The sequence below is a fragment of the Apium graveolens genome, chromosome 9 (genome assembly GCF_009905375.1).
Source record: "Apium graveolens cultivar Ventura chromosome 9, ASM990537v1, whole genome shotgun sequence".
NCBI classification, from domain to species: domain Eukaryota; kingdom Viridiplantae; phylum Streptophyta; class Magnoliopsida; order Apiales; family Apiaceae; genus Apium; species Apium graveolens.
This window is the reverse complement of record NC_133655.1, coordinates 154,210,839-154,221,344: the sequence shown is the minus strand read 5'-3', so window position 1 is coordinate 154,221,344 and position 10,506 is coordinate 154,210,839.

The following is a 10,506-nucleotide window of genomic DNA, read 5'->3' as shown; positions in this document are numbered from 1 at the left end:
GAACAATTGGTAGGGTGTCATGCATTTTTCTTGATTAACCAAAGAAATATTTTGAGTGAGCATGCAGTATTCACAGCTTCAGCCCAAAAGTATGTTGGTAACTTTGATTCTTCTAGCATTATTCTTGCAGCTTCAATAAGAGATCTATTTTTCCTTTCCACCACTCCATTTTGTTGTGGAGTTCTAGCTGCAGAGAACTAATGCATAATCTCATTTTCTTCAAAATATGATCTCATCACAGAATTATTGAACTCGGTTCCATTGTCACTCCTGATTCGTCTCACTTTAAAGTCAAGATGATTGTTGACTTGCCTTATGTGATTGATGATGATTTCACTAGATTCATCTTTAGACTTTAGAAAATATGTCCAAGAGAAGTTTGAGAAATTATCTACAATTACTAGGAAATATCTTTTCCTTGAGATGGATAACACATTGACTGGTCCAAACAAATCCATGTGCAACAGTTGCAAAGGTTCTTCAATTGTTGAATCAAGCTTCTTTCTGAATGATGCTTTAATCTGCTTTCCTTTCTGGCAGGCATCACATAATCCATCCTTAGTAAACTCCACTTGAGGAATACCTCTGACCAACTCTTTCTTGACTAGCTCATTCGTGGTCTTGAAGTTTAGATGGGACAGTTTCTTGTGCCATAGCCAACTTTCATCTTGACTTGCTTTACTGAGAAGACAAGTTATTGAGTCTGCATTTGATGAGTTGAAATTAGCTAGGTACACATTTCCTTTTCTCACTCCAGTGAGAACCACTTTGTTGCTCTTTTTATTGGTCACGACACAGGCTTCTGAATTAAAAGTGACTGAGTTGCCCTTATCACAAAGTTGGCTGATACTCAACAAATTATGCTTGAGTCCATCCACTAGGGCAACCTCTTCAATGATGACATTATCCTTTGAAATCAAGTCATATCCCACAGTATAACCTTTGTTGTCATCTCCAAAAGTGATACTTGGGCCAGCTTTTTCCTTGAACTCAGTGAGCAGGGTAGAATCTCCAGTCATGTGCCTTGAGCAACCACTGTCAAGATACCAAAGATTCTTTCTGTTTCCCTGCACACATCAAAACCAAATCAAGTTAATTTTGGTACCCAAGTTTCCTTGGGTCCTGCCTTGTTAGCCCTTTTCCTTGGTTTCTTAGGTTTGATCTCATTTGATTTGGGGATCTGAGATTCATCCTTAGTCATTTGAGTTGGACCTTTGAAACAAGTTATTGAAACATAATTATCATGCACATTTTGGTTTACATAAAAAGGAATGCTATTTGCAAACATATTATTCCAGTAAGGCATGCTGAATGGCATTTAAGGCATACTAAATACATCATAATAAGGATTAGGTGTAAATGGCATATTAGCAAATTGTGCATTCATATTCTGAGCAGGCATAGCATTCATAGTCATTGCAGACATATCAGTCATGTTAGAAAAAGAAGAAGGTGCGGACATGGGAGTAGGCATAGCAATCTTGCAATTAACAGATAAGTGATTAACACTACCACACTTAACACAGATTTTTCTTGGTGCATATTTATCAGGTGTGTAGTTGTTATGTTTTTTAATCCCTACCTTCCCATTTCTATTGTTTTTCCTTTTAGCTTCTGTTTCAACCTCAATCTTTTCCCGTATGTCATTCAATTGCTTGATAGACATATGACTAACATTAGCTTTCTTTTCTTTTCTAACTTGACTTGATTCTCCTGGAACAAAGTTTTTAGAAACCGATCCATATTTCTCATTCAATTTAACTAACTTAGCTCTGCTAACTGGTTTACTCTGAACTGACAAATGTGGCTCCTTGTCTCTCGACGGATAATCCTTTTGATTATCCGACGGGTCCACATCTGTAAAGAGTCCTTCAACCAGATTGGAATCAAGCTTCTCTTTGCTCTTTTTCTGGGCTGCATCACAAAAGGATTCTATACCTTGAACTTTAGTAATTTGAGCATGAACATCTCTAGATGATTTCCATGCTTTAATTACTTCATGTTCTCGTTCAAGTTGCTTTCTTAAAATCTCTTCTTTCTTTAAGGATTCAGTAAGTTCATCCTTAGCAACCTTGCATTCCAATTTCAATTTTTCAAACTCAATAAATTGAGACTCTAGCACATTATTCCTCTCACTTAAAAACAAATTGTTTTCTTTAATTTTAGCATTTTCCTTAGTGAGGGACTTAAGTGTAACACACAGGTGATATAACTCAGTAGACATGTCATTTATTGCATCATTACACTCAGCTTTAGACAAATGAGCTAGATTGGTTGTGATTACCTGATTGCTTGATGAACTTGTTTCTATTTCATATGACTTGGCCATTAGGGCTAGATTTACATAGTTGATTTCTTCATCTTCATCTAGTCCATCTACAGCCCAGTCATTCTCCTGTGTGATGAAAGCCCTTTCCTTTTGCTTGAGCAACTCCAAGTATTTCTGCTTATAATCAACAGGCTCGAACTTCTTTTTGCTGGAATCAGACTTTCTACACTCACTAGCAAAATGACCTGCCAAGCCACATTTCAAACATTTGAATTTTGACTTATCAAACATGTTTCTATTTGGCTTGGCTGCTTCAAAATTCCTCTTGAATTTGAGCTTGGAAAATCTCCTGGATAAGAATGCTAGATGCTCATCAATATCATCCATGTCATCTTGGCTCAACTGTTCTTCATTTTCAGCTACCAACCCTTTATCCTTTCTTTCACAGACCTTTGATGTAGATTCAACAGCTTCCATCTTCACCTATTTCTCCTTTTTTAATTCAGCAACAAGTGCAATGAATCCTCCCTTCTTCCTTCCCTTCTCCATTCTTTTATCTTGCTCTATTTCAAGCTTATAGGTTTTCAGAATGCCATACAGTCTCTCCAAGGTGAACTCCTTGTAATCTTGTGAATTTCTCAATGAGACTATCATTGGCTTCCACTCCTTTGGAAGAGATCTTAGGAACTTGAGATTAGAGTCTTTTGTCTGATAGACTCTTCCATGCAGCTTTAGAGCATTCAATAGTTTCTGAAACCTACTAAAAATATCAGTGAGTGACTCACTTTCATAACAATGAAAATGCTCATATTGTTGAATCAAGAGTTGCATCTTGTTCTCCCTTACTTGCTCAGTACCATCACAAATAATCTGTATTGTGTCCCAAACCTTTTTGGCTATTTTACAGTTAATGATGTTATCAAACATATCACCATCGACACCATTAAACATTATATTCATGGCCTTCTTATCTTTCCTGACTTGTTCAATGTCTCGATCAGACCATTAATGCCTAGGTTTTGGAACTGATGGTTCATTCCCTTTAGCAGCTCTCATAGGGACATGAGGACCTCTTTCTATGCAGTCCACATAAGCTTCATCTTGAGAGAGGAGATGTAGGTGCATCTTCACCTTCCAATGATGATAATTGTCTTTGTCCAGAAATGGAATCTTTACTCCAACATCCTTCTTGTTCATCTTGTTGATTTGTTGTGATCTTTACACTCTTTGTACTTCAAGAGCTTGTTCTGATACCAATTGTTATTCCCTAACAATACAACAAGAATTACAGAAGGGGGGTTGAATGTAATTCTGGCTACTTTTGAGATTTTAAAAATGTTTTAACTTAATATATATAACGGTGTTTGATTTGTTGTAATACGGAATGAAGGAGTTATAGAAATCAAAACACTAAGTAATAAAACACAAGCTTTAAAACTTTCTGGTGGATTTGAAAGTATCCACCAGAGATATAAATATATCATATTGAGAACTCTGTGATACTTTGAATAGCACACAGCTGCTTTACAAGTGAACAAACAAACTACAAAGAAATTCTTAACAAGTACAACTTTATCTATCTCCTTGAAAAATGTGCTTGCTTAGTTAGTTGTTCTACTTGCTACACTTGATTTATATATCACCAAGTTACATGACAGTAAGACAAGACAATAAAACAAAATAAATCTAGTTTAATATCATGCTGCAACATTACTTTATCCAGCATCTTTGAATATCTTCATATTTGCATGGAAATAGTAATGCTTCTTTGTTTTCAAAATCCTGCTTAACAGGCTGCCACATTCCTTTTACAAACACCCGACGCATGTGACTGTGTTGTCACTATCAACAGCTATTTTGAATATGATCATCCATCCGGATTATGTTGAGCATCCGTCGGAAATATGTTGATCATCCGTCGGGAGCATTGTAGATCATCCGTCGGGAGTCTATCTGTCACTTGACTCTATTTCACTTATACAGAATTACAAGACATCTCATATTTTACAATTAGCCAACCTATTCTGCTTATCTATCTAATAGTCAACATGACTTAGAGAATCCTACAGAATCTACTAGACTAAAACATGTTGTTTGCAGAAATGTGCTATAGTACTTATTTGTTACATAAGCTACACTCTCGATGGATGTTAAATTGTCATCCGTCGGGACTATAAAGTTCATCCGTCGGGACTATATTAGAACATCCGTCGAGAGCTACAAAATTCACTAAGTTAAATCTACCAAGGTGTTTTGTTTAACTTATCATCAAGTTCACAACATATTCCTAACAACATTATCTTTTGAAATCAAGCCATATCCCATAGTATATCCTTTGTTGTCATCTCCAAAAGTAATACTTGGGTGGGCTCTCTCGTTGAACTTAGTGAGCAGGGTAGAGTCTCAAGTCATGTGCCTTGAGCATCCACTGTCTAGATACCATAGACTCTTTCTGTTTCCCTGCACACATCAAAATCAAATCAAGTTAATTTTGGTACCCAAGTTTCCTTGGGTCCTGCCTTGTCAGCCCTTTTCTTAGGTTACTTAGGCTTTTCACCATCAGACTTAGGTGATTGAGGATCAACCTTAGTCCTAGGGGATTGACTATGAATCCCATGATCAATTATAGAATTATTAAGCACATTTTGATTAACATGATATGGCATAGATGGTGCAAACATGTTATTCCAGTAAGGCATGCTAAATGACATTTGTGGCATATTGAATGCAGCATAATAAGGATTTTGTGTAAATGGCATATTAGCAAATTGTGCATTTAAATTCTGTGTAGGCATAATATGCATGACATTCATTGGTAATGTAGGCATGCTGGAAAAAGAAGAACATGCAGACATGGGTGTTGGCATAACAGATTTGAAATTAGAAAGCCTTTTCCTTTTGTTTGAGCAACTCAAAATATTTCTTTATATAATCCACTGGCTCAAACCTCCTTTTCTCAGAATTAGGCTTTCTGCACTCATTAGCAAAGTGACCACTCAAGCCACACTTGAAACATTTGAATTTTGACTTGTCCACCATGTTTCTGTTTGGCTTGATTGCTCCAAAATTCTTTTTAAATTTGAGCTTGGAAAATCTTCTTGATAGGAAAGCCAGATGTTCATCTATGTCCTCCATTTCATCCTGAATAGGATCATCTTCATTCTCAGCCATTAGTCCTTTTCCTTTGCCTTCAAAAATCTTGAGTTTGGTGCATATTCCATAGCTTCAACCTTCAACTCTTTTCCTTTCTCTTGTTTAGATACAAGTACAACATATCCACCTTTCTTCCTTCCTTTCTCCAATAGCTCATCCTACTCCATTTCGAGCTCATAGGTTTTTAAGATACCATACAATCTCTTTAGAGTAAGTTCTTTATACTAATGAGAATTTCTGGGAGAGACAGTCATTAGCTTCCATTCTTTTGGTAAAGATCTCATGAATTTTAGATTGGAATCTTTAGTTTGGTAGATCCTCTCATACAACTTTAAACCATTCAGCAGGTTTTGAAATATATTGAAGATGTCACTCAGTGACTCACCATCTTCAAAATAAAAATATTCATACTGTTGTATGCGTAGTTGCATCTTATTTTCTCTAACTTGCTCAGTTCCTTCGCATAATACTTGAATTTGGTCCCAATATCATTGGCAGTATTGCAGTTGATAACATTATTAAACATATCTCCATCAAGACCATTGAACATAATATTTATGGCCTTTTTGTCTTTATGAACTTGCTCAATGTCTTCATCCGTTCATTCTGACCTTGGCTTTGGGACTGTTTGCTCATATCCAACAGCTCCTTCAGCATCTGTTGCAGCTCTACGAGGAACATGAGGACCTTTCTCTATGAATTCAACATATCTTTCATCTTGAGAGAGTAGATGAATGTGCATCTTCACTTTCCAGTGATAATAGTTATCTTTATCCAGAAGTGGAATCTTCACTCCAACATCCTTTCTACTCATGTTGTTAGTTTGTTTTGATCTTTAAACTCTTAGTGTGTCAAGAGCTTGCTCTGATAGCAATTGTTATTCCCTAAAAATCTAACAACAGAATTACAGAAGGGGGGTTGAATGGAATTCTGGTTTCTTTTGAAAAATTTAAATTCTCTTTACAAATATATATAATAGTGTTTGAATAAGTTAGGTGTGGTAAGAAGTATTCAAGTATTCAAAACATAAAGTAAATAAACAAAGTTTTTTAAAAACTTTCTGGTGGATTGATATTTCCACCAGAGATATATATAAATGTAGAAGATCTTTGTGTTGTAAAAGCACATAACTACTTACAAGAGTTCTTACAAAACTGAACTTGAGAGTACTAAAAGATACAACTTACAAATGCTCTCTTGTTCTTGCTTGTGTTGACTGTGTCAATCGATAATTAACTCTTTGTTACACTTAGTTTATATATCACCAAGTTACATGTGTAATAAGACGAAACTTAAATCTATTATCTAGGTCTAAAACATGTTTCTTCATTTCTCTGTCTCATGCAAATCCAGATAGATACAACATCTTTGAACGTCCCTGTTTTGCATGGAATGGAAATGCTTCTTGATCTTCATAAACCTGATTACAGGCTGCCACATTCCCTTTATATACAATCAACCCATGTGACTGTCTATTCGCTTTCAATGCTATTTGAATCTATTATCCGTTGATACTCAGCTTGGATTATCCGTTAAGTCTCTCATGGATCTTCCGTTGAAAGTGCCTTGAGTCATCCGTTAGGTGCTTTGCAGTTTATCTATTGTTAGTGTTTCCTTAACAGTTAATACTCTTTCACTTATGCAGAATTACAAGGTATCATCTATTTACAGTTAGCCAACCTATTTTGCATATCTTGCTAGTAGTCAACATGCTTTGGAATGTCTAACAATTTCTAAACCTCTAAGATGTTACAGTATATGGGAATGTGCTACAGACTTATTTAAACATAAGCTACTCCATCACTTGATGGTTAAAAAAATTATTTAACTTATCTACTTAGAGTGTTTTGTCAAGTTATCATCAAGCATACAACATATTCCTAACAACACAAAATAATGGTCAAATTTACTATTTTCAACCGGATTTAGTCAAAAATAAAACACAGGTAAATTCTACCATTTGTGGTCGAATTTAGAAGTTGAATTTGACTAATTGTGGTCGAATTTAGTAGCTAAATTTGACCAATTTCGGTAGAATTTAGTAGCTAAATTTGACCAACTACGGTTATGGTAGTATTTAATGCAAATGACACATCTATTGAAAAAATATTTAAGATTTTAATATTTAAATAGATTGGTTTTTTACATACACTCTTTATTTAAATATATATTTTTGTGATATGACAACATGTTTAATAAAAATAAATTTATTTGGTTTGCTATTTTAACAGTCAACTAATAGTTTGACCAATATTTCTTACTAGTGTCTAAACCTATATTGATATTTTAATTTTTAATTTTTTTTTTATGTATGATCCAACTGTATGGATGTCAAGATCTATATATTTTAGTGATATGACAAAAAATTTAGAAAAAAATAAATTGATTTTGTTTGTTATTTTAACAATCAACCAATAGTTTGAATAGTACTTCTAACTAGTGTTTAGTCACATATTGATATTTCGATTTCTTTATATATATATATATGTATATATGAATAATCCAACCATATAAATGTTAAGATCTATATATTTTAGTTATTTACCAAAAATTTTAGAAAAATATAAATTTATTTGATTTGCTATTTTAACAGTTAACAAGTAATTTCACCAGCATTTCATACTGGTGTTTAATCCTTTATTGAAATTTTAATTTTTAAAAAAATATATTTATGAATGATCCAACTGTACGGATGTCAAGATCTATATATCTTGGTAATATAACAAATATTTTAGAAAAAATAAATTGATTTTGTTTATTCGTTTAACAATCAACCAATACTTTGAATATTACTTCTAACTAGTGTTTAGTCCCATGTTGATGTTTTGATTTTTAAAAAATATATATATGAATAATCCAACCATACGGATGTTAAGATTTATATATTTTAGTGATATCACAAAATTTTTAGAAAAAATATAAATTTATTTGGTTTACTATTTTAACAGTCAACAAGTAGTTTCACTTATATTTCTTACTAGTGTTTACTCTTATATTCATGTTTCAATTTTTTTTAAAAATATTACGAATGATCCAACCGTACGGATGTCAAGATCTATATATTTTGGTGATATGACAAAAGTTTTAAAAAAAATTAATTTTGTTTGTTATTTTATCAATCAACCAATAGTTTCAATAGTACTTCCGACTAGTTTTTAGTTCCATATTCATGTTTTGATTTTTTTTTAAATATATATGAATAATCCAACCATACGGATTTTAAAATTTATATATTTTAGTGATATCACAAAATTTTTAGAAAAGTATGAATTTATTTGGTTTGTTATTTTAATAGTCAACAAGTAGTTTAACCAGTATTTCTTACTAGTGTTTAATATATAAGTAGATTATTTTTTATGTACACTCTTCATTTTTGACAATCTTCTCATTCGTGTTGATTTGCTCAAATTATTTTTTAAAATAAATAATATAACCTTAATCTGTACCCTAACTTCATGTTTAATTATCAAAACTTGTTCTTCATAATTATTTAATTAGAAGATTTTTTTATCACCTTATATCATATTCAGTAAATTTATATTTAAGCATATGTCTTCTTGATATAACTATTTTTTTGTATTTGTTCTAACTAATTAAGATTTTTATTTAATTTTCATCAAATATAACACAAATAAAAATTCAACATACTATATATCATATATATGTATACTTAAATAATATTTTTATATAATGAAAGTGTCCTTCAATTAAAATTTTTCTTTGCATGATATGTACTAAGCATTTAGAAAATAAAAATAAATTTCTTTAATACAAAAAATTCAACCACTTTCAGTCGCATTTAATTAAATTCTACCATTTTTGGTTGAATTTAGTAAAATACTTTTGGTGAAAAAAGGATATTTCCCGCCCAAACCATTTGCTAAATTCGACAAAAAATGGTCAAATTTATTTTCCAAAATTCAAGTTATTTGCGGGAAATTTCCCCTTTTTGGCGGAGTACTAAATTCGACCGAATAAAAAATCGGTCAAATTTAGCTACTAAATTCGACCGAATAAAAAATTAGTTGAATTTAACTACTAAATTCAACCGATTAAAATGACTGCTCCTTAATTCGATCATAAATGGTCGAATTTATCCGTACCCCATAAATTTGACCAAATACGATAAAATTTAATCACAATTATTTTTAGTTTATCGAAATTACATGCCTTCTTGCGTTGAAATTCTTTGTATGTGCTTTAGTTTCATATAGGAATCTGACTATTAATATGTACATTTCATCCACCAAACCTTCTGCAACTTTAAAAGACATCATATAAGTTAGTATTAGGTTGTTCACGAACCGAACTGTTCACGAACAAACTCGAACTCGGCTCGGTTCGGCTCGGTTCGTTAAGAACTCGAGCTCGAGCTCGAACACGAAAATGTGTTTATTAAGAAAATGAGTTCGAGCCGAGTTTTTTTTATGTTCGGCTCGGGCTCGGCTCGAACTCCTTTGGCTCGATAAAACTCGAAAAAAATACAAAAAATTCATAATATTTTTACAATATATCACCATTTATGTTAGATAGATACATAGATATACATGCGGAGAGATACAGACCAAATTAGAATCTTTGAAAACACACTTACATACATTTCCATCCACTTCAACCAATTCGTCGAAATTAAAAACACACCTCATTAAGTCAATATATTTAAACAACAACCCACTTGCATATACTTGTTGATGAATCCCTGAATTTGAATACATTTTTTGATACAATTATGTAAATTGGGTGTCAAGTTGTGTTTGTGTGTATTCAATACGTGGTGTCTATTTATGTTTGTGTGTGTATTTTTGATTGAAAATCTAGTCTACGTAGGAGGAAGCTGGAGGAAGCAGAGAAATTGATGATAAGAGAGGCAGAGAGTCAGGAGAGATAAGGATCGGGGGAGATGAACATTATTTAGGTTTAGCTTTTTTAATAATTTGGTTTGGGCTTAAATCTGGGTCGGGCTTCATTCAGTTGGTGTGGGTCAAAAAATTGTATTATTTTTATTTGTTAACGGGTTGCTCGTTTACGGCTCGACTCGTATTTGTTCGCGAATAAACTCGTATTCGGCTTATTAGTAAACGAGC